Source organism: Panulirus ornatus, chromosome 4, assembly GCF_036320965.1.
Source record: "Panulirus ornatus isolate Po-2019 chromosome 4, ASM3632096v1, whole genome shotgun sequence".
NCBI classification, from domain to species: domain Eukaryota; kingdom Metazoa; phylum Arthropoda; class Malacostraca; order Decapoda; family Palinuridae; genus Panulirus; species Panulirus ornatus.
The window spans coordinates 47514765-47540894 of record NC_092227.1 but is presented as its reverse complement, the minus strand read 5'-3'; the positions used below and the strand labels follow the sequence as shown (position 1 = coordinate 47540894).

General features: G+C 46.1%; 1 protein-coding gene across 10 annotated transcripts in view; it reads right to left on the bottom strand.

Moving 5' to 3' along the window:
• Window positions 1–26130, bottom strand: part of LOC139766060 (disks large homolog 4-like) — a 1395716-nt gene that overhangs the window by 492711 nt on the left and 876875 nt on the right. The window contains exon 1 of one of the 10 annotated variants that reach the window (XM_071694271.1): window positions 23527–23566. The exons of 8 other annotated variants lie outside the window; for them this stretch is intronic. The gene's annotated coding sequence lies outside the window, so the exon portion shown is untranslated. Of the gene's footprint in view, window positions 1–23352; window positions 23567–26130 lie in introns of those variants that run through there. One more of the 10 variants, XM_071694282.1, reaches the window with a different exon arrangement.

Genomic DNA, 26130 nt, shown 5'->3' with positions numbered 1-26130 from the left:
CGAACTGAGTAATGAATGCACGAACCGAGTGTTGAGCAGACGAACCGAGTGATGAACAAACGAACAATGAAAGTAGGACAAAAGAGCGGAGCGGACCCACCAGCAATCTAACAACCGACATACGGCAACGATGCGTAATAACAACTATCATATAATGACTATAATAATAATAATAATAATATCAATATTTTCATAATAATGAAAACATAATACTCCATTATGGTGACGAATATACAACACGATTCTCTAGCACGCTGTAATATCATTATGAAGAAAGATACAAGATGATCATCGCGATATTGCTTAATAATGTAGAAAAAGAAATTGATTACAAAAATACATGATAACGATGTATGACGTCAACTGTGCACGATAAAAAAAACATGCGCGCGAAGATATATGATAAGGTGGCACAGAAGATACAACAATGATTGATGTTCGACGATGATGATGAATGATAACGATAACGTATATTAATAACGATACACGACGACAGTGATGTTCTTATAAAACGATCACATACATCTACAATGACGCACGATATTATTGACCTACGATAACGATGTTCGATAATGATGAATGATGGTGCACGATACAGTTGTACGATGATGGTCATTTCAAGTGATAATGGTGTATCATAACAATAATTCCTAATATACAGTATAACTGTATGTGATGAAAATAAGTGACCTAAGTTATGTTCAAATAGCATGAAGCAATGACATTTACACACGCAACGGCATATAAACAATAACAGCCAATAACGCACCGCGGCAAAAAACGAAGGACGTGGCGAAGACGGCAACTGTGCCAATGACAACAAACATTTTTCCAGAGGCAATGGCTCAAACACCATCTGTCTAGACGGCAATTTAACGAAGCGACACACACACACACACACACAGTCCTGACTCCTGATACGCCAATTAGCGAGTTGGCGAGGACTGGCAGTTGCAGGAGGGAGGAAGCGAGGGAGGAAGAGGGAGGTGGGGCGGGGGGTAGGTTAGGTCCTTGGCGTGCCGGGATCACTTCCTCACACAACAATGGCAAAACGGCCTCTGAGTAAAAACCAGACTCCCGAGGGTTTTGACAGACAATATGGCGGGAATCAGAGTGGAAAGCAATTTGCATGTTACGTGGCAGAATGAGCAGAACTCTCTATTGCTGTGTCAAAATGGCAGCAGCAGCTCCAATTCCCCCACCCCTCCTACCCCCGGTATAGCGTCCCACGTCGGAGGGGGAGTGCTTGTTGCTTGTAGTTGTGAGGAAGTGACGACGTGTTCATTAACAGGCCACAGCGGAGAGGACAAGGCAAACAGCCCAGCCGATAACAATTACAACCTCGCCATAACCGTCGCGCTGGGTTGGTGATAATATATATAGTTGTTGAAAGTGACGATCTTTTTTTTGTGCGGTCGGTCAACATCGGAGAAAACGAAGAAGGGTTGTTCGTGCGGCGACATGATAACCTCGCAGTAACGACCCTCAATGGACTTAACGAAGGGGTTGATAACCTCGCAATAACGACCCTCAATGGCCTTAACGAAGGGGTTGATAACCTCGCAATGACGACACATGATGGCCTTAACGAGGGGGCTGATAACCTCACAAAAACGATCCTCGGGAGCCTTAACGAAGGGGATGATAACCTCGCAACAACGACCTAAGGTAGCCTTAACGAAGGGTCGGATAACCTCGCAATAACGACCCACGGTAAGTCAAATGCAAGGTCGGATCACCTCGCAATAACGTCTTTCGGAAGCCATATTCTGAAGGAGCTGACAACCTCGCAATAACAAACAATGACAGCAATACAGACACACTGATAACCTCGCAATAAAAGACAGGCTGCAACACCAAAAAAGCTGGATACTCGCTATAAATAATAACGAGCTAAACATTACTACTCCAAAGTAAAGAGTCCTGCCTTATTCCAAAACTCTGTTACTAACAACCAATACCAACAGAAACCCTCTATATACCGTGAAAATAGATAAAATCCTGCAGAAACATTACCGAGACCCACGAAGCTTCAGTGCGAGACCCTGAACTCTGTTAGGAGAATATATGCACGACACACTGGGTACACCGGAAGGGTTGTTCGAACGTATCTTCAAGCCACAAACCATTCGTCTTCGCACACCACTTGACCACGACGGTGCAGACAACTTCGACCAGGACGAACGTGAGGCATGACGGTATGACCCCTTGAGTACGACTTTCACGACCCTTCAGAACGGCGGCACGACGACAACCCGGCACCTCGGCACGACCCTTGAGGGTAAACATACAACCCTTGAGCACGACATTACTACCCTTGGGTATGATGGCGTGACCTCGGACACCTGACCCTTACGAGTCAGGTCAATATGCCTGGCCCATCATACCCAGGGGTGGAGTCCTTAATGCTCTCACGGGACGTACCGTCATTCTCAAGGATCTAAGGCTGGTTACCAGACGCCTTTCTTAGTCCTCAGGTACCTCAGGCACTACGCGCGGTCTTCAGCACCAAATCCAGCCAATAATTCTCAGACATCAACATTCATAAGGAAAATGAAGGAATTTTCGCCTGCGAAATCCAGCACATGTTTTCGCCAGGCGTGGACGAGGATTTCTCTTTCTATTCACGTTGGAGGCTCCAGTCAGGGACAAAAGTCCACATCAAGGCCGGGCCTTAACTGCAATATAGAGAGGATTATGAAAGGGTAAAAGAACAGACCAGGGAAAATATTTACGAATTCTGGAAGAAGTGAAAAACCTGTGTTTTACAATGTGCCAGGTCATAGATCATGGGAAATATATGAGAAGGGACATAGCTTTGAGGTGTAGGGAAAGAAACAGTTATCAAATGGGCCCCCAAGTTGCCAACGGCCACACAGTAGTCGTGCGACGCAGCAGCTTTCCAGCGTGGTCTAGCTGGTGGTAGGGGCACACAAGCAGCCAGCTCTCGGGAGCAAAAACCAAGGTAATACCTATTGAAGAGGGAAAGTGAACCAACACTGCGGCGTAAGACAAGCGGGTCAAATTTTGAAGTTGGCCAGGATAGAGCAGCAGGTCAGCCAGGCGGAGTACAAAGGACTTCTTTCCTCGGGAAGCTCGGGGGGGAGGCGGCACGCCAGCCCAGGCTACGGAGACCTGCTTGAGGTTCTCCGAGAGTGTGACCTGTGACAGCCTAAGGCAGGTAAGGCTTTGTCAAGGGGTTGGTGTCGAGAGCACAAGACGCTGTCTGTGACTTGTTATGGTACGTCAGGACACATGAGGGTGAGCGAGCTTGGGAAAATTGGCCCATCTTGTATGTCGAGAAGTCATATGGCGGCATGAGAAATCAACGCCAATTTTGTCCTGAAAATCTTTTATTCAGTGGTAAGCGAAAGATGAAGCGCTTAACTCTTCGTGAATAATGTAGAGTATAACTTCATGAAAAATGTATAATTAGAGCAGAGAATGTATAACCTTCACGAATAATGCTGTATAATAATAGTAATAATAGTGTGGAGAGTGTATAACCATGATGAATGTTGTATAATAATAGTAATAATAGTGTGGAGAGTGTATAACCTTCACGAATAATGCTGTATAATAATAGTAATAATAGTGTGGAGAGTGTATAACCTTCATGAAGAATGTTGTATAATACCCAGGCTGGTCTCCAGTGTTAGGCTTCGTCCTGCTTTGAGCGTAACACAAGGTCAAAACTGCTGACTCTCGCACTTTCCTGATCTATCGTTAATGTACAAGTGATCATTGCACATACAAACATTGTACATACACACAAACACATACAGACATGGCAGCATGTATATATGTATGGTAAACAGACCAGGCAACACTATAATGAAACTCGCTCCCCGGAACACAGATCGTAATCACAAAGATACGCACATACAAAAGTACACACCGCTTACACACACACACACAAAGTTATGTACACCTGTTTCAAAATTCTGTCGGAGCCTTTCCTTCTCTTGTTCCCAGCTTGTGTAGTGTGTTGTGAGTGGCAAGCGAGTGCGTGCAAGTGAGAGCAAGGCGTAAGTGGGTGAAGAGGACAGAGAGAGAGCGAGGGAGAAAGTGAGAGTGCTAAGAAGACAAATGAGGGAGCAAGGAAGACAGTAAGAGTGAGAAAGACGTTGAATGTGTTAGGAAGACAGTAAGAGAGTAAGAAAGACATTGAGTGCGTTAGAAAGACAGAGAGGAATGTAGAAGACACTGAGTGTGTTAGGAAGACAGTGAGGGAGTGCTGAAGACATTGAGTGCATCAGGAAGACAATGACAGAGTGTGGAAGACACTGAGTGCGTTGGAAAGACAGTGAGGAATGTAGAAGACACTGAGTGTGTTAGGAAGACAGTGAGGGAGTGTGGAAGTCGTTGAGGGCGTTAGGAAGACAGTGAGAGAATGTGGAAGACGCTAAGTGTGTTAGGAAGACAATGAGTGTGGAAGAAGCTGAGTGTATCATGAAGACAGTGAGGGAGAGTGGAAGTCGTTGAGTGCGTTAGGTAGACAGAGATAGTGTGTGGAAGACGCCGAGTGTGTTAGAAAGACAGTGAGAGTGTGGAAGTCACTGAGTGCGTTAGGAAGACAGTGAGTGTGGAAGAAGCCGAGTGTGTTAGGAAGACAGCGAGAGCGTGAAAAACAGTGAGAATGTGAGAGTGACTGTGAAAGTACGAGGAAGACAGTGAAAGGGAGAGTAAGACAGTGAGAGTGCGAGTAAGACAGTGAGAGCGTGAGAAACTGAGGGTGTGAGGTAGAGAGCCAGAGTTCGTGACGACTGTGAGAGTGCGAGGAAGACAAAGAGTACGAGGGAACGGAAAATGGGAGCCAGGAAGTTGACGAGTACCGTACAGACAACAGATCAGTAACAAAGAACATGGAAAACAGAATAACAATAAATGTTGCGAGAAAACGAAACAAAAAAATTAACAGTAGAAGACATACTTGTGTGTGTGTGTGTGTGTGTGTGTGTGGGGGGGGGGGGGAGGAAGGATGGAGGGAGGGGGTAAATAACAGGGCTGATGGCGGTGGGGGAAGGGGAAATTGATGGTTGTTAGGAGGGTGTGGGGTTGGGAGGAGGCGGGGAGAGAAGGAGAGGGAGGGAGGGGTTCCTTACGCATGTAATAATCCAATATATCGAGCCTGGCGCCCCAGCACCGCCAGTGGAAAGGGGCCAGCCAGGTGTGTGTGTGTGTGTGTGTGTGTGTGTGTGTGTGTGTTTATCAATACTGTACAGGGAGGGAGTTCTATTATACTAGTAACACCCCCCATGTCTTGCACTTCCTCTACTCTCATATAACTTTTCTACCTTAAGTTCTCTATATTCACAGTCTCGTCGCCCAGTTCATTCCAATCATCCACCACTCTTACACAACGTCTCTACCAAATGTTCTGCCTCATTTCAGGTGACGGCCCCTTGTGTGCCCTATCTTTGCATCTCTCAGAAACTGCTCCCCCACGACGACATGAGCGAACCGGCCACGTCTATGAAGAAAATGTGGCAGGTCAACTCCCGTGTATGGCAAGGTCAGGTCAACTCCCGTGTATGGCAAGGTCATGTCAACTCCCGTGTATGGCAAGGTCATGTCAACTCCCGTGTATGGCAAGGTCAGTTCAACTCCCGTGTATGGCAAGGTCAGGTCAACTCCCGTGTATGGCAAGGTCAGGTCAACTCCCGTGTATGGCAGGGTCAGGTCAACTCCCGTGTATGGCAAGGTCAGGTCAACTCCCGTGTATGGCAAGGTCAGGTCATATGCATGGTGGAGACTGACTGTACAAGTTCCATTATATTTCATAAGGCCAGGAGCACTTTGACCTGCTCCCGTTAACTTCAAGACTTGCGCTACAATCAGTAGGAGGGAAATGATGGACACTACTGGAGCGAGAAGTCACATGGGGGTAGACTTCTTTCCCTTCTGCTCGTTGACGATGACGCAATCTATTCGCGTAACCACACGCAGGCAGAGTCCGGTAACGCCCTAGACTATACCGTTAGAGAATGGAAGCGGACTTTCTTTGTCTCTTCCTGGCGCTACCATGCTAACATGGGAAACGGGGTACAAGTATAGAAAAAACAGACATACGGGAAATAAATTTTATATATTCTATCTTTTTCTTTCATACTATTCGCCATTTCCCGCGTTAGCGAGGTAGCGTTAAGAACAGAGGACTGGGCCTTTGAGGGAATATCCTCACCTGCCCCCCTTCTCTGTTCCTTGTTTTGGAAATTAAAGAAAAAAAAAAGCGAGAGGGGAGGATTTCCAGCCCCCCGCTCCCTCCCCTTTTAGTCGCCTTCTACGACACGCAGGGAATACGTGGGAAGTATTCTTTCTCCCCTATCCCCAGGGATAATATATTAGATAGATAGATAGATAGATGGATAGAGAGAGAGAGAGAGAGAGAGAGAGAGAGAGAGAGAGAGAGAGAGAGAGAGAGAGAGAGAGAGAGAGTTACAATGGATGCCAAAACCAGACGCAGTGAGCCGCCATCCCCCAGCCCGTCCCCTCACGTGCAGCACCCGGGGCTGACCAAGCCACTACCACCCACTGGGCATGACTGCCTGCCAGTAAGTGAACATGATAAGAGTCAATCTCTATGGTGACCCCCAACTCCTGTACTCCGGGAGAGAGAGAGAGAGAGAGAGAGGAGAGAGAGAGAGAGAGAGAGAGAGAGAGAGAGAGAGAGAGAGAGAGAGAGAGAGAGCCAAGTTCAAAACAGTATATATTAACTTCACATTTACCAGTGCTGCAAAGCCCGTATAACATACAAGATCATATATATATATATATATATATATATATATATATATATATATATATATATATATATATATATATTGATGAAAATGATTATAACCGATAAATAAGGGCGCCTGCCACTCACTGCCGTAACCTTTCATTTCCATCCACCGCCTACGATCATTTGCGCCACACTGCATTGTGATTAATGGTAATTAGTGTAGCCATTAATCATTACGATCAAAAATATCACCCACCGCAACCCACCCATATTACACACATGGACTGAACCACTCGCATCCTTCTACTGTGTCATCATCATTCCCTCCACCTCCTTCCCCTCCTCCTTTTCTTCCTTCCTCTCCTCCTCTTGCTTTATTCCTCTTCTTTCCCCTCCACCTACTCCTCCTCTCCATCCAATTCAACATCACAGACCCCTAACATGTGGGTCAGTCCCACAAGACATGTCTGTCTGTTAACCTCACAGGACGTGTGTCAGTCTGTTAACCTCACAGAACGGGTGTCCGTCTGTTAACCTCACAGGACGGGTGTCCGTCCGTCTGTTAACCCCACAGGACGTGTACATGTTAACCTCAAAGGACGTGTGTCAGTCTGTTAACCTCACAGGACGGGTGTCCGTCCGTCTGTTAACCTCACAGGACGGGTGTCCGTCCGTCTGTTAACCCCACAGGACGCGTACATGTTAACCTCACAGGACGTGTGTCAGTCTGTGAACCTCACAGGACGGGTGTCCGTCCGTCTGTTAACCCCACAGGACGCGTACATGTTAACCTCACAGGACGTGTGTCAGTCTGTTAACCTCACAGGACGTTTCAATCGGTCAGTCACACACAGGACGTGTGTCAGTTACTCCCACAGTGTATGATGTGGGACACTATGATCTGTTTACGCCAGAGAGAGAGAGAGAGAGAGAGAGAGAGAGAGAGAGAGAGAGAGAGAGAGAGAGAGAGAGAGAGAGTGCATCAATTACAGACAAAAGACGGCGAAGGAAAATAATAACCACGGCCAAAAGAAAAACAAAAAGCGAAAACAATTAAAACGTAAGAACTAAAGAATAATAAAAGCATTGAGGGACAGACAATGGCTTGACGAGAGAGAGAGAGAGAGAGAGAGAGAGAGAGAGAGAGAGAGAGAGAGAGAGAGAGAGAGAGAGAGAGAGAGAGAACCACTTTCCACCTCACCTTGCATGTCAGAGAGCCTTGCCATGCCATTCGCCACCACCATCACACCAACCATTCACTCTATCCGTTCAATTTCCCCTGTCGCTTTAAGCTCGTCCAGTAGCAATCCAACGCAGGTGCCAAGTCGTCAATCATCACCATTCTACGTCCATATATATGCGTGTTACCGGACTCCACCTACTCTTGCTCACACAGCGAGTAGAAAAAGTTACTTTACGCGAGGCTGTACCATCACCTGGTGATGTAGAGCACAGTGTTCTCTCAATCCAAGGGAGTCCATTTCTCTGCTACTGGAAGCAACCCAACCTTGGAGCGGCAGGAGCTCCTGAAAATTGGTTACGTGAGGTTGAAAAGAATATATATATATATATATTCTTGCGTCACCAACGGAATGAGGGTGGTGTGCTCAATATCCGAGTTTTAACATTCAAATCCATTTCAGTTTCCAGTTTCTAAAAAGCCCAGTGAAGTTACAGTAATGGGTTAGAAAGTCGGCTGTGTTTTAGAGCAACGACGTCGACAGTTTAAGCGATTTTCAGAGTATCACAACGTTTTACTAAACGTTTTCAGGGTCGATCAACGTTCGTTAGGCTGCGCCGCTGTTGGAAGAATAGTTTTCTGGATCAGCTTCAAATAGGTCGGTAAAGTTCATGGGCTGTTAGTGGTTGTTGAACGTCATCTACCAAGGCTGTTCAACGTCTATCAAGTCCTTTCAACGTCTGTCAATAATGTTCAACGTGTTTCGAAGGTGTTTCAACGTCTGTCATTAATGTTCAACGTGTTTCGAAGGTGTTCAACACCTTTCTAAGCGATTCAACGTCTGTTAGGGCTGTTGTTCAATGAATGTCAAGACTTTGCCTTTGCCGTCTGTCAGGGTTGTTACATTCTACCAAGGCTGTTCAACGTCTGCCGAGGTGGGTCAAAAGTTGTGATGGCGACCTGGAATCTTACCAAAATAACTCATTTCATCCCAGGTTCCTTAAGGCATGAAAACGTTTGCCAAGGCTGCAAACGTTCCTCGGGGCTGTCCAGCACCGACACTCACGTTTCTCAGTGTTCCACGTACCCTGTCCAGTATCACTCCTCCTTACTTCTGCTCCCCTGGGAAGGCTTCCAGGCTGTCGGTCAGAAGCACAAATGGCGTCATTCCACTCTATGCGGGACGCCTCCAGCCCTCTCGCTGTCTATCCTACCCTTCAATCATAAGGTTCGTGACGATTTTCTGGATGTTTTCTCTCCAACTCTCTCTCTCTCTCTCTCTCTCTCTCTCTCTAAGACTGCCAGATGGTCTCCCTCCCATCATCATCCAGTGATATGACATTTCCATGTATTCCTCTCTCATCCCACACTCTGCAAATGGCCCATCCACCTTTGTTTTGCCATTTCAATCCTTCTCATTACGGGTTACTTTACATTTTCGCCATTCTACCCACATTTGGTTTACCTAGAATGACCCTTATTGGCCAAATTCATTTCTGCCGCTATCAATCAGTTAATATCAGTGGAGGTAAATAGTACTGTTCCAGCTCAAGTTAATGTTGGTATGAACACAGTGTTGAATATGAGGCTTTTGACTTGTACTGGAACGTGTTTTCTCCTTCAATAATGGAGATAATATATGTAACTATGCAAGTGTTTTTTTTCTAAGTCTTTCATTTGTTTTTATATGAATACCTCGCGTGGATGACAATATGATTCCAAGGTAATTGGAATCTGTTGTTGGTGCCAGTATCAAGTAAGGTAATCTTATGTTCAAACATTTTTGAGCCCTTCCAAGTTCCATAACCTCACAGTTGTGCCCCTCCCAACACCATAACCTCACACGTGAGCCCCTTCAAACACCATAACCTCACACTTGAGCGGCTCCAAACACCATTACCTCACACTTGAGCGCCTCCAAACACCATAGCCTCACACTTGAGCCCCTCCAAACACCATAACCTCACACCTGACCCCTCCAAACACCATAACCTCACACTTGAGCCCCTCCAAACACCATAACTATATACTTTCGACCTAATGCCAGTAGCCCAAAAGTGGGTGGGGCGGAGAGAAAAAGGCAGTCACCTTGACCAAAGGAGAGAAACTTGACAGCCACTGTAGTGCTGGTTCACTGTACAGCCGTCACTAACTCTCTCGATACTCAGGCGGGTCGTGCCGGTAATATCTATTACCAACCACGAGAGAGAGAGAGAGAGAGAGAGAGAGAGAGAGAGAGAGAGAGAGAGAGAGAGAGAGAGAGAGAGAGAGAGATTCAAACCGAAACAATTAAATTTATCACGTATTCTTTTAATTTCTTTCCTTATCCCCACAACACTTTCTCTTGTTTCCGTCGGGGCTGACTTGGCAACTCTTCCGAAATTCACAAAATCCATCAACATTTCTGACCTGACACCCACGCCTACACTGCAAGAGCCTGGGGTGTACAAACAACACCCAGCCGGAACTAAAGGCTTAGCGCGAGAGAACACGGAACCCTCAGTAGCGGGAGCCTGGCTTAGTGCGGAAGAAAACGGAACCATTAGCAAGTAAGACCCAGGCTTAACGCGGGACATGCCCCAGGCAGGAGGAGGAGGAGGAGGAGGAGGAGGCTTTCATGCACTCCCCGCGCCACGCTTGCTTTCCCAGGGTAAACAGAGACCGCTGAGCCAGCCACACACCGCCCCGCCTTTACCTTACCTTACCCTGTCTTGCCCCACCTGGGGTGAGTGTGGCACTGCAGACAACTCCGTGGCAGACAATTGGGTTCCCTTCCTCTGTACCCTCCCCCACCTTCCATACTAGTACCCCCAACTCGGTCACTTGACCCGGGGCATCACCACGTCCCTCGCATCAGTGTCTGACCTCACATGACCACACCCCCCACCCCTTCCCCGCTTTCAGTCCCCCACACCTCATAAAATGAGAGACTTTCCCTTTTCAAAACACTTCCTTTCTGCTCCTGGCTGCTCCTCCTCCTCCTTCCCAGCATTCCTACGCCTCTCCCATTAACCTCCTTGGTCTCCAACCCATTTCCTCCGTAGTTTCTCTCCCATTAACTCTTCACTTTCCCTCCCATTAGCTGTCCACCACTATTTCCTTGGATATCCTCCTATTAACTCCTGTTTCCATTCAATAATTTGACATATCCGGCAATTAGTCCCTTACTTTCCTTCATCAGCCCTTTAGTTAAACTACCATAAACCCCTTAGCTCCTCTACCATTAACCTCTTAGTTTTTTCTTTTCCCATAAACCCCACAGTTCCCCTCCCATTAACCCTACAGTATCTCATCAACCTCATATTTCTCCTCCCATGAATCCCACAGTTCCCCTCCCATGAATCCCACACCACCCCTCACATGAATCCCACAGCTTCCCTCCCATGAATCAAAAGATTCCCCTCTCACTACCCCGACAGTCCCCCCTCCCATTAATCCCACAGTTCCCCTCCCATCAACACCACGGTTCCCCTTCCTATCAACGCCACGGTTTCCCCTCCTACTAACCCCACAGTTCCCCCTCCCACTAACCCCACAGTAAGCTCTCCCTCCTTCCCGCCCGCCCCAGCTGGGCCTACCACCCACCACATCCCCTCCCACTCCCTCCTATACTCAAGGTTACAAGTTAAATTCAGGCCACAGGTAGGCAGACGGGACCCCCCTCACTGCCAACTTTCCCCTTACGACAGGTTTATATAATCACCCGAGTCTGGGTTTTGCTCTGTGCTGTTATGCAAGAATGTCACCAACGGCTTGGGGATATATATATATATATATATATATATATATATATATATATATATATATATATATATATATATATATATATATATATATATTGGGACTATCATGAGCACATGGGCGCTTTATTTTCAGCTACTATGGTGATATTTCAATTCTTTCGGGTCGCATATGATTCCATACGATTCACTGGTCGGACTGTACGGGTTCCATGGTGAATCGTGGTCATTCAGGTGAACTAGACCAATTTCTAACATGGCGTACAGACCCCGCTCTCCGAGCTGTGTATCTGACAGGGTCAAAGGTCAAGTTCAAGTGATCGGTAGTAGCAACGACTCACGATTATCACAGGTCACGATCAATTACCATAAATATACTAATTTCATTCATAAAAAGATTTTAAGTGATCGATGCCTGAACAAGCAGGAGGGTGAAAGGCGTGCACGGGATAGAGTGAACTGGAATGACGTGGTATTCTTAGGTCGATGTACTGTCAGTGGACTGAACCAGGGAATGTGAAGCGTCCGGGGTTAACCATAGAAAGGTCTGTAAGGCCTGGTTGCAGATAGGGAGTTGTGGTTTCGATACAAGGGCGCACACGACAGCTAGCGAATGGATGTGAGCGGAAGCGAGTTTCCTTCGCCTGTTTCGTGCGCTAACTCACTAACGCGGGAATCGGCGATCAAGTATATATATATATATATATATATATATATATATATATATATATATATATATATATATATATATATATATAAGTTCTTCCTAGACAACATGAAACAGGAGATAATAAAGAGATCTCACAATCTACGTCATGCATGACGGTTTAGGTGAGGGAGGGGTGGAGTGCAAAAGATCCAAGTTCAAGATCATCAGGTCAGTAACCCACGCTCCACAAGGTCAAAAAAGTTCCGCTGACTCGACCGAAGTTGTCAGGTGAGCTACAATGACACACTGTTGTACAAAACTACGCGTGCGAGAGTTGTTACGCTTACATTTACTTCACACAAGCACGAATACCTAGTGAATACGACGGTGCAACCCTTGAGTATGCACTTCGAAGAGCGGCAGTTCGAGCCCTGAGTATATGGAGTCTTAAGAACGGCGGTACGAACCTTGAGTCTGGGCTTCGACGAACGGCAGTGTGACACTCGAGTCTGGACTTTGAAGAATGCCGGTACGACCTTCAAGTCTGGAGTCTTAAGAACGCCGGTGCGACACTTGAACCTGGACTTCGAAGTACGTCTTAAGGTAAGGCAAGGTTTAAAAGTTACGTCATCATACCCGAGGGTCGTACCGTCGTGCTCAAGGGTCGCACTGCCGTGCTGAAGGACTTAAGCAGTGAAGGAGTTCACAAGCCACCACATTCCCCATATATCTAGTGTTACCAGAGTAGCAAGGCAACAGAATGACGATACGTCTATGAACGTACAGCCTCCAACACCCCTGACAATACTGAATCATCAGCAAGACCAGCCTGGCCACAGCTCGACCTGTGCAGGCGAGAGACGAGCCTCCCAAATCAACTTACGGTATATATAGTGCGTAAGGTCGATACGGGACTCCATGCTCAACCTCCCTCAACTCTCGTCAACTCGACCCACACTCGATCTTTAAGCAGAACGGCTATCGAGACTTAAGACAAAGACAGATAGATGGAAGGAAAGGCAGATATAGACATATAGAAGGGCAGGCAGATAATAAACAAAGAAACAGACAGACAAAAAAAAACAGATAAAGATAGATATATATAGATGGATAGATAGAAAGATAAAAAGACGTGTATATATATACATGTGTATGTGGGTGGGTTGGGTCATTCTTTCGTCTGTTTCCTTGCGCTACCTCCCTAACGCGGGAGACAGCGACAAAGTAAAATAAATAAATAGATAGATAGAAAGATACCTATATGAAAACATAAGTGCCTGCGAGTTACGCCGTTAAGACTGAGGGGATAATGGGCCCATAACCGCTGCACCAAGAGATGAACTGGAGGCTAATGTGGGAATATCGAACATAATACCACCTAATGGAAGGGAAAATATGGCTAATACACCCCAACAATAGAGGGCAATTTCATGGATGCCAACAAAAAAAAAAAAAGAGGTAATATATAAGATTCACTGCTCTATATAATGCTGGCAGTTGAAAGAAGAGTAATACTTATCACCCGAGATAGGCATTAGTTGGTGCAGGACTACTGGTGTGTGTGTGTGTGTGTGTGTGTGTGTGTGTGTGTGTGTGTATATATATATATATATATATATATATATATATATATATATATATATATATATATATATATATATATATACACATTCCCTAGCATGTACAAGTTACGCTTTCTTCCCTACGTGTTGGACAGCGCCACCTACGGCTCCAACTTTCCAAACACTACTTCAACTTCATATCACAAGATCCCTCATGTTCCAGATGCATCTCACGGACTGAGGACACTTAACACTTACCCCGCAACACACAACCATAATGTTTGACCCATGATTCCGCTCGGTGGACGCGCCCTACTAACCAGGTGCTGCAGGTGCCCCATAGAAAGGGATCATACCTCTCTCTCTCTCTCTCTCTCTCTCTCTCTCTCTCTCTCTCTCTCTCTCTCTCTCTCTCTCTCTCTCTCTCTCTCGGACCGTTGAAGAATTAGTGGAAGGCGAGAACATTATCTCAGAAAGCAAAAATGGGTATGTTTGAAGGAATAGTGGTTCCAACAATGTTATACGGTTGCGAGGCGTGGGCTATAGATAGGGTTGTGCGGAGGAGGGTGGATGTGTTGGAAATGAGATGTTTGAGGACAATATGTCGTGTGAGGTGGTTTGATCGATTAAGTAATGATAAGGTAAGAGAGACGTGTGATAATAAAAAGAGTGTGGTCACATGGAGAGAATGAGTGAGGATATATGTGTCAGGGGTGGAGGGAACGAGGAGAAGTGGGAGACCAAATTGGAGGTGGAAAGATGGAGTGAAAAAGATTTTCAGCGATCGGGGCCTGAACATGCAGGAAGGTGAAAAGCGTGCAAGGAATAGAGTGAATTGGAACGATGTGGTATACCGGGGTCGACGTGCTGTTAATGGATTGAACCAGGTCATGTGAAACGTCTGGGGTAAACCATGGAAAGTTTTGTGGGGCCTGGATGTGGAAAGGGAGCTGTGATTTCGGTGCATTATACATGATAGCTAGAGAGTGTGAACGAATGTGGCCTTTGTTGTCTTCCTTGCGCTACCTTGCGCGCTTGCGGGGGGGGGGGGGGTCATTTCATGTGTGGCGGGTGGCGAAAGGAATGAATAAAGGCAGTAAGTATGAATTATGTATATGTGTACATATGTATATGTCTGTGTATGTATATATATGTATACGTAAAAATGTACAGGTATGTATATATGCGTGTGTGGACGTGTATGTATATACATGTGTATGTGGGTGGGTTGGGCCATTCTTTCGTCTGTTTCCTTGCGCTACCTCGCTAACGCCGGAGACAGCGACAATGTTGGACCAGGAAAAAGAAAGTGTTCTCTACAACCAGTTGATTCGCTCCACCTTGAACTATACCTCACCTGCCAAGTCATCCACCCCGTCAAGAGCAAACACAACAAAACTGCACACCATACAAAATAAGGATCGCTCATCAATCAAAGGCTACGATGACACCACAAACATTGAACATCAGCAAAATGAAGTAAAAATTATTACCAACGAAATTTCACTTCAATATTCTCGGCATTCAGGTCTTTGAAACAGCACTAAACCCCTGGCTCCCAAACCACACCATCACCACACCCCAGGTAGTATTCACCATTACTTCACAACACAGCATCCTATACCGAAAGATCTTCCCCTCTCCTTCTTTCCCAGCAAAAATGACAGTGACATTATATATAATTATATATATATATATATATATATATATATATATATATATATATATATATATATATATACACACACACACACACACATTAACACAGTAATGACTCGACATGCACTGAACAACCGCCCTCCCAATCCAGTGTTAAACTCCCTTTGCTCAGATATATACACCCATCTGAAACTGCATTCCCCAGGAATGTATCATTTACACTTTCTCGTCTGCGCTCTGGGGGAGAAAATGTAAACATCCATCTCTATAACATTCATTACAACCACCGAATCAACATATCACAGGAGCCCATGACGCCCAGGATGCAAATGTCATAATGGAGACAATGAATACTTACCACTCTGGTGTCCTGCACAAACCCAACACAAACAAACACACCACTACATATCTTGACCTGAGGTTCCGCCCAGTGGACGTGTTGCTGGAGCTCCACATAATAGGTTCCCCAGGCAGTAAAGTATATACATACATGTATGCATGTATATATATATATATATATATATATATATATATATATATATATATATATATATATATATATACTCGCCATTTCCCGCGTCAAGAACAGACGAGCCTTTGAGGAAAAAATCCTCACTTAGCCCCCTTCTCTATTCCTTCATTTTGTTAAAAAAAAAAAAAAAAAACTGGAGGGGAGGATTTCCAGTCACCCGCTCCCACCCTTCTCTGTCGCCTTCTACGACACGAAGGAAATACGTGGGCAGTATTCTCTCTTCCCCCTGCAGGTGGGTGCGTTTCATAACTTGTAACGCTCTGTTAATTTTCGCATAGCAACGGCAAGCCCGTGTCTGCCCTAAATTCAATAATAAATCCATGTTAGTTATCTGACGTAAAACAAACAGCCCCTGATAAACAATGGTACTTGTTGGCAATATAATATAAGAGGCGATTCATTTCTCCACCACCTGCTGGGCAAACACGGTACGACCCTTGAACACATCTGCACGACGGTAGGATGACCCACCTCCCGACTTGACCTTTACGGGTCGGATCAAGGGGGTCATAGTTCATACGTCCTATCTCCGCTCCGGGGCTTAGAGGTATCAACATGATAATGTCTTCCCTTCCATCACCAGATAACGACATGTCCGCCGCACAATGTAGCGCAGGACAGGTTATACTTTCTCCACAGAATTACTCCAGTAAAAGTAAAATGTAGTCAAAATTCAAGTAATTTAATTCAAAATCCTCAAATAATGTAATTAAGTAGAGTAACGAAGTACTTCGTTACCTGCCATCAGTGGGCAGTACATACACACTGCAGCCTACAGCTATGCATATCGCTATTTATGCAGAAAAGCATAACAAAATCTCAGACTAGTCCTCTGAAGATGTGGTAATACACGAAAGCGCTCACGATTCTCGCGTTTCCTTTTCCTAGTGATGTTTCTCGATATATATATATATATATATATATATATATATATATATATATATATATATATATATATATATAAATATATATATATATATATATATATATATATATATATTTTTTTTTTTTCTTTCATACTATTCGCCATCTCCCGCGCCAGCGAGGTAGCGTTAAGAACAGAGGACTGAGTCTTTCAGGGAATATCTTCCCTTTGCCCCTTTATGTTCCTTCTTTTGGAAAATAATAATAATAATAATAAAAAAAAAAAAAACGAGTGGGGAGGATTTCCAGCCCCCACCCCCTTAAGTCGCCTTCTACGACACGCAAAGAATACGTGGGAAGTATTCTTTCTCCCCTATCCCCCGCGATATATATATATATTTATTTATCTATTTGTTTATTTTGCTTTGTCGCTGTCTCCCGCGTTTGCGAGGTGGCGCGGGGAGGCAGACGGGGGAGGTGGCCCAACCCAGCCCCATACACATTGTGTGTGCATACACGCCCACACACGCAGATATACATGCCTATACATCTCAATATACACATATATATACACACACAGACACATATATATATATACCCATGCACACAATTCACACTGTCTGCCTTTATTCATCCCCACCGCCACCTCGCCACACACACACACACACACATATATATATATATATATATATATATATATATATATATATATATATATATATATATATATATATATATATTATCCCTGGGGATAGGGAAGAAAGAATACTTCCCACGTACTCCCTGCGTGTCGTAGAAGGCGACTAAAAGGGAAGGGAGCGGGGGGCTGGAAATCCTCCTCTCATTTTTTTTTTTTTTCTCCAAAAGAAGAAACAGAGAAGGGAGCCAGGTGATGATATTCCCTCAAAGGCCCAGTCCTCTGTTCTTAACGCTACCTCGCTAATGCGGGAAATGGCGAACAGTATGAAAAAAAAAAAAAAAAATATATATATATATATATATATATATATATATATATATATATATATATATATATATATATATATATATATATATATTGAGCGAGTGTCAGAAATGTAGGATATGAGCAGAAAGGGAAGACCAAATTATGTATGGAAGAGTGGAGTGAAAATTATTTTAAATGATCGGGGCCTGAACATGCTGGAGGGTGAAATGCTTTCACGGGATCGTGAATTGGAGCGATATGGTATACAGGGGTTGATGCCCTGTCAATGTGCTGAACCAGGGCATGCGAAGAGTCCAGGGTTACCAATGGAAGGGGGTCTGTGGCTTGGGAGCTGTGCTTTCGGTACATTACATATGACAGCTGGAGAGAATGGTTATGAGCGAATGTGGTCTATTTTCATGGTCCTGGCGCTGCCTCACTAATGCAGGAAACGGCGATCAAGTATGATCATATATATATATATATATATATATATATATATATATATATATATATATATATATATATATATATATATATATATAAACACGTAATATTTCTCTACATGCAGCACTACATGTTTCACGGAGTCAATCCGCCTCATCAGGGTGCGAACAATTCATAAATTTTTGAAATCCCAACACCGCCATAAAAATTCCGACGAGAATGGCAGAGGAGAGATGGAATTTTTGTGGCGGTGTGAGATTAATAATAAAAAAAAGCTTCATGAATTGTTTGCACCTGATGAGGCAGACTGTCTCCGTGAAACGTGTAGTGCTGCATGTACAGAAAAATCACATGTTAAACACAATTGTATGAACTTCTGAATTGCGATTTCACACACACACACACACACACACACACACAATACAAATGAGCTTAAACCATTCTTATCAAGTTAAAATTGTCCAACACGACAGTAATGTACAGTAATGCCTGAACCACGTGAACTTCACTGAGAGGGAAAAAACGTTCCCAAGATATTATTTCCAGGTGGGGAGCGACGTGTCGTGACTGCAGAATGCTTTCCAAGCCGCCCCACCCACCCTCACGTAACGTAACTACTGGTAACACAAACAACCTACCCTCACGTAACGTAAGTACTGGTAACAACAACTTCACGTAACGTAACTACTGGTAACAAGAACAACCTACCCTCACGTTACGTAATCACTAGTAACACCAGCAGCTCTCACACGTATGCCTGACGGAAAGTGCATGTTTGGAGGCACACTGACTGGAGGGGAGAGAGAGAGAGAGAGAGAGAGAGAGAGAGAGAGAGAGAGAGAGAGAGAGAGAGAGAGAGAGAGAGAGAATGTATATGGTATCGAGGAAGTAGGAAATTGTGTGTGTGTGTGTGTGTGTGTGTGTAAACACTACCGCCTTATAACCCCATCAATAAAACCAATATAACGGCATCACTGGGAGCCTCCAGGACGCCACCCTCGGCACCGGCACGGGTCGGGTGGCCACTCGTTAAGGTCCACTGGTCTCCAGTGGCTGCCAATAGAGGTCGTTGCTCCACGGCGTCGTGTTTCACGAGGGTGGTGCCTCGTACCATCTCATCTCCCGCCTCGCGTCATCTCCCGCCTCGCGTCATCTCCCGTCTCGCGTCATCTCCCGCCTCGCGTCATCTCCCGTCTCGCGTCATTTCCCTCCACCAATATCGAAAGCATAAAAAAAAAAAAAATTCGCGAAACCCATAGTTTTGCACAACACCTTCTACAAGTCATTACCGACCCCAATTCCTTGCGTGAACTAACCCACTATCACTCAGCAGCCGCCAGTGGCTCGACCTCAGCCGACTCGAGTTATGGCCACTACGGAGACGCATCTCACAGCACCATCCTCACAACACTGGCACATAGATCTCTCAACACTTGACTGTATAATGTGCCAGCCTGGTCATCTCAGGCCTCATGCCTTACAAGGAAGAACATGTGAACCACCACTAGAGAGGGCAATAAACTGCTGAATTATACCGATGGATTCTTGCGGGTAAACGATAAGGCAGACGCGGCTTACGCCGTCTACGACCCTAACAACCTTATTCACCCCCTAGCATGAGAAACTAAAAGTCCTTAAGTCCAGTTCTTCACGCCATGAACTTCGTGGTGTTCTCAAAGCACTGAGATACCTCGTCCAATTCCGAGCCAGCTCTTGCAACACACTCGGGAAAGCGCGCCCTACAGGCAACTCTCCCATCCATCATTCACTCGCTGCTTATACAAGCCTATAACACTGGCCTTCACAACCAAATGCTATGGACACCTTCACGTGTTGGACAGAAGCGTCATGACCTAAGCATCTGATCTTGCTAAGTATGTCCGTCTACTCCCAGGCTTTTACATCAGACGGTCTAACAAGAGGCAGGGTCCGCGCCCACCATAAGATGCCAGGAAGGTCCGACAAGGTGCTCTTGAGAGATGCTGAAAGACCAGATTTTTGGAGCGTTAATCATTATGGTAATTTTTCGGCTAAAGAAACTTTAGTGTGGAAGGCACCGGCCCTAAACTAAACAACGTGATATTATGACTGCCACAAAACGCCTAGGGTCCAAGGACTATGAAAAGACAAAACTCCGTCTCTGGGACTTGGTGAAAAACATCCCGTGAAAGGCGGGCATTCCGGTGTGCGCTTCCTCGCATAATACGAACCACTGGCATCTCTGAGCAGTCCTTCCGCACGCGACATTGAATTTCCTAATGGAGACGTAAAAAAAGTTCCCAAGATTTCCTAATTTCCCGAACATCTATTTACAAATTTCAAAATGATCTAAACTGACCGATTGCAGTTCCCATATAATGTCACAACCAAAAATCACACGCGTAACTCTCAAAGATAAATAATGGTGTGGACCTTTAAATTCGCCTAGGATCATTCGAACCCTGATCTGAATCAGTGACACATATGAAGCTTTATCATAACCAGGCTTGCTTACTGCCACTATGTAGTCGAGGCAAGATTCTCATTATGTTTCACCAGATGTAAATAATCGTCGAACAAAACCGGGAAAAGACGTTTGTCTTACACAGTATATGTGGCGAGTCGCACTGCCTGGCCTGACTCTCCTCTACACCCGATGAACACAAACTAGGACGATATATTAACGAATGTCTTAAAATCAGTGATATCAGACTTCACAGCTTATTGTTTCGCAGTTCTGAGTCTATTTCACTGACATATATTCCTGAAGACATTCTAACACTATATCCAAAATTCGCTATGTCCCTAGCAATACAGAACATCTGATGTCATCAAGTCAAGTGTTGGCACATCTTGTCACTCCATTTCCTATGTACCCTGACCTTAACATCCGGCGAGTACAGTCTGTACCTGCGTGTCCCATACGTAATGTAACTCTTGACCTTTTGTACTGCTACCAGTACAACATTACGTTCCTCCTGTACACAACACCATGTGTACACCGTGTGTCCTGTCACTTCACCTACTCCTGTATTATCACCAATGTCAACAAGATGTGTCGTGTACGTATGTCTTAAAGTCATACTTGTCCTGTATTAGATCAATGCCATCAATACCATTCTTCCCATCCCGACAGGATGAGAGGGTCGCTCACACAGACCTTGGTCCTACTTGAACCCACCTACCACCCCTGCTATGTCGCTACACCGGCCTCCACCTACCCTAGCCAAGTACCCTTCACTCTCACGATCGCTGGCAAATAAATATTCGAATTCGAAGACTCCATTTACGACAAGTATGTCACCACTGCCGCGCTGAAAAGTGTTATGTATTTGTTACTGGTGATGGAGCCTTCCCGGCACCTTGTCGGACCTCCCGATACTTTACACTAGACCTTCCCGGTACCTTGTGGGAGCTTCCCGGTACCTTGTAAGACCTTCCCGGTGGCTTGTGGGGCCTTCCCAGCCACTTGTGGGACCTTCCCGGTACCTTGCAGGACCTTTCCGATATCTTGTGGGACCTTCCCAGCCACTTATGGAACTTTCCCGGTACCTAATGGGACCTTCCCGTTACCTTGTGGGACTTTACCAATACCTTGTGGGACCTTCCCAGTACCTTATGGGACCTTTCCGACACCTTGTGGGACCTTCCCGATACCTTGTGGGACCTTCCCGGCACCTTGTGGGACCTTCCCGATACCTTGTGGGACCTTCCCGATACCTTGTGGGATCTTCCCGATACCTTATAAGACATTCCCAGTACCTTGTGGGAACTACCCAGCACCTTGTGGGAACTTCCCGGCACCTTGTGGAACCTTCCTTGCAACTTGTGGGGCCTACCCAGCACCTTGTGGGACCTTCCTTGCAACTTGCGGGACCTTCCCGGCACCTTGTAGGACCTTCCTGGCACCTTGTGGGACTTTCCCGGCACCTTGTGAGACCTTCCCGGCACCTTGTGGGACATTTCCCGGCACCTTGTGGGACCTTCTCAGCACATTATGGAACCCTTCTTGCAACTTGTGGGACCTTCCCGGCACCTTGTGGGACCTTCTCAGCACCTTATGGAACCCTTCTTGCAACTTGTGGGACCTTCCCGGCACTTCGTGGGACCTTCCCGGCACCTTGTGGGACCTTCCCGGCACCTTGTGGGACCTTCCCGTCACCTTGTGGGACCTTCCCGGCATCTTGTGGGACCTTCTCGGCACCTTGTAGGACATTTCCCGGCACCTTGTGGGACCTTCCCGGCACCTTGTGGGACCTTCCCGGCACCTTGTGGGACATTTCCCGGCACCTTGTGGGACCTTTCCCGGCACCTTGTGGGACCTTTCCCGGCACCTTGTGAGACCTTCCCGTCACCTTGTGGGACCTTTCCCGGCACCTTGTGGGACCTTCCCGTCACCTTGTAAGACCTTCCCGGCACCTTGTAGGACCTTTCCCGGCACCTTGTGGGATCTTTCCCGGCACCATGTCTAGTCCTTCCTGGCAAGTTACCTTGTCGGCCTTTCCTGTCACCTTTTCAGCCGCTGCTAAACGCTCCAACGCATCGTTAATCTTCCCTTCCCTCACGACCTCGCAACCCGCCCGCCACCAGGGCAGATCCCATCTTCAATACTCGATATACATATGTCGCCCGCGGCTCCCAGAAACGTGAAGTAAATCTAATGTATTCACTTGTCGAATAAATCTCCCTTAGAATACATCACCAGGATCATCTCACGTGATGTACGAGTCTCTAGTTTCCTCGCCAGTTCATTCTGAATCTAAACTAGTTTGGGCGGGCGTCACTATTACTACTACTAAGCGAGCCGTGGTCCGCTATCACATCTTTCACCCAAGACCATCACTTGGACTCTCGCTAGATCACTAACTGCTCTCGTTCCTGAGCAGCGAGTCACTCACTCACTGCCCATCACCGAGTCTTACGCTTGTCACCACGCCTCGCCATCACTTCAACAAGATAAAAAAAAAAATTGCGATACTTTTCCCGATTTTCTTTGTCAACTGTTGCTAGACCTTCCATCTCAGCGGGTCACCAAAACACAGTGACACGGCCATCACCACTAGTAACCTCGGAGTTCCGTCCAGCTGATGTATATCTTCTCTCCCTCACTCGCTGTCAACACCATCATCCAGCTGGTTCCCTCATCGTCATTATCCAAGTTTCTTCTGCAGCGGCCGGCGCCACTACCGAAACCACGACTCCCCAACATGAGCAAGACAGGGGGATGATAAGAGCACACACACACTCTACACACGGCGGACACCACCACCACCACTGCCGCCTGTCGGCCGCCGTCGTGCGAGTACACTGCCTCACCCCCAACCCTGCCACTGGTACGATGATGGTGGTACTCCCTCCCCTCGTCAACAATCCTCGCTTTACTCCTTCCCCGAGAACAACACACACCACCGACTACCGAATCCCCCGCCGCCTCTGGACGTCTAAAATCTCACATGGCCGTGAGGATATCATCATAAAACTCCTCTGATTTCACACTCAACATTCAAAATCCAACTGGGAATCGATGAGAGTGCGCAAGGGGGCAGGAAAACCACGGCGCACCCCCCCTTCCTCCCCCTGCCACTACCTACAGGAGTGGTTACAGACAAACACTACAACAGGGAGATAACCTTAGCCCGTGCCCACCACCAGCACGGCAGACAGGGGCCAGGGGGGGAAACTATACTACTACACGTAGTATAGGAGGAGGTTTGTGGCCCGTCCTGAACTCATTGCCCTCAACGAGCGTCCAGCCCAACTCAACCGGCACACACTATACTCTCTCTCTCTCTCTCTCTCTCTCTCTCTCTCTCTCTCTCTCTCTCTCTCTCTCTCTCTCTCCATATGTAACCTCGCTCTTTCATAAGACTATTCGTCGGTTCATGTACCAAGGTTCCATTTCAGATAAGACAAAAAAAAAAAAAAAGACATCTCACTTGATAAGTAGTTATCCTTACAGGGTCAAGTTACTATAACAATTATGGCATCGCCAACCGTAACGCACGTACAAAGTTTGACTGGACATTTTGAAGGAACGAATCCCACGCACACGTCACCCACAGTAACTGCCACAGCTTTATCATTAGATAAGAGTAATGATAGCATATCTCCGCGATGCATAACGCTAACCACGTCATATATGCCACTCATACGCGACCAGTTATCTCTATGCCACTTAATTGCGACATATACAGTAATACTCCTCGACTCGTTTATTTTAATTCACAAATGCGTCATCTATCGCACGTTTGTGACGATATGCAACTCGTCCAAATATCTAAACTTGCTTGAGTCTGCCCCCCAATCGCGCCTCTCTCGACAGCCCTCAAGAAAATCTGTGAACTGCAACTCCTCGGTACAGTGGTCGCCATGGCAACCATAATGTAAACAAAGCCCACCGAGCGACTGGTGGGAGAGGCCGAAGATGGGCGTGTCCCTCCCTTGGCGCCGAGAAGGTGGGAGAGACGCGGGAGAGAGGGTGGGTGGTGGGAAGGGAGGGGAGGGCTTGCGAGAGGTAGGGGGGAATAGACGGAATGGAGAATGATGGTGGCCAAGGCAGCAGAGGAGCGGTTTCCGAAACTGTGTGTCTGTGAATGAGTGAGTGACATGAGTACGTATATCCATACACATCCTCTCATCGTCAAGCTAAGGACCTCTGCTTGGGAGACTTCAACGTACCCTTTAGGAAGTGGTTGAACTTCTCCCATACATATCCTGGTGGTGGTGGTGGTGGTGGGGTAGGGGTGTTCACAAGCCCTTGCGTTCTCCATTCCTAGGAATGTGGAGCATGTCGTAACCCACCCTACGCCATGTTCCAGACCATCACGACCCCAAGTGTCACACCAAGTGTATGTGTTTCACCGCTAACTCTTCGCACTGTAGCTACACAATCTGGCTCATCAATTGGTCCGTCTGTCCACACTCTTGTAGCTGTATCTTCAACAACGACAGGCCCTCCCTCTCCAAATGTCCGGTTATGGCGGAGAGTAGACTAGCCCCGCGAATATTCTTCGACTTTCCTTGGTAAACTGCTCTTCTGCTTCTACTTTGGTGATGCTTCTATCTATGACGGGAGTAGAGTAGAGGCTGCTATTGCGGAGTTGAAACAAATATCCCCTCTTCCTACACGACTACCTCTGCTTCTAGTTGATGGCATATCGGATCTGGAAAAACTCTCCTTCCTCGCACTCGCATTCACCCCGCAATCACTTTATGCATGTTTACCAAAGTGCAACGACCTTTCCTCTTCATCCAGTGATACTGATGGTTCTTTTTGGCCATCGGCCAAAAAGAGTCTCTAACAGCTTCTCTCGAGCAACCTTTCCTTCCTCACTGACGAGACTATGGCCGTCTTTTCAACTGATAAAGCAAGTTTTTCTGGTTCCCTTTTTTCCTCTAAATCTGACTATCGTACACCATGTCCCTCTAACTAACTCTATGGCCATCATATAATCTCTTTGTGTCGGGTCCATGAAGTCCTTCCTGGACACAAGCAAGGCGCAGGGACCATATGGTATCCATTCTCATGTTATAAAGGAGGGCGACTCTGAACTTGTGCCTTTGGTTACTCATCTGTTGCCGCTCGTTTAAAGAAAAAAAAAATCCTTCTAAGAAACATGCATTGGTACTTCTTGTCCCATATAAGGGTGACTATTCTAACCCTTCCAACTATCGTCCTGTTACTCTGACTTTCAATACATACAAATACTCAGAATCCCTTCTCAACTCCACTTTCCAATTTACATTCTTCTCTCTGATCATCAGTTTGGTTTCCGCGTGGTAAGATCCACCGAAAAGATCTGTTCCTATCTAATTAATGTCTTCGGGGTCCTTGAGGTATCAAAA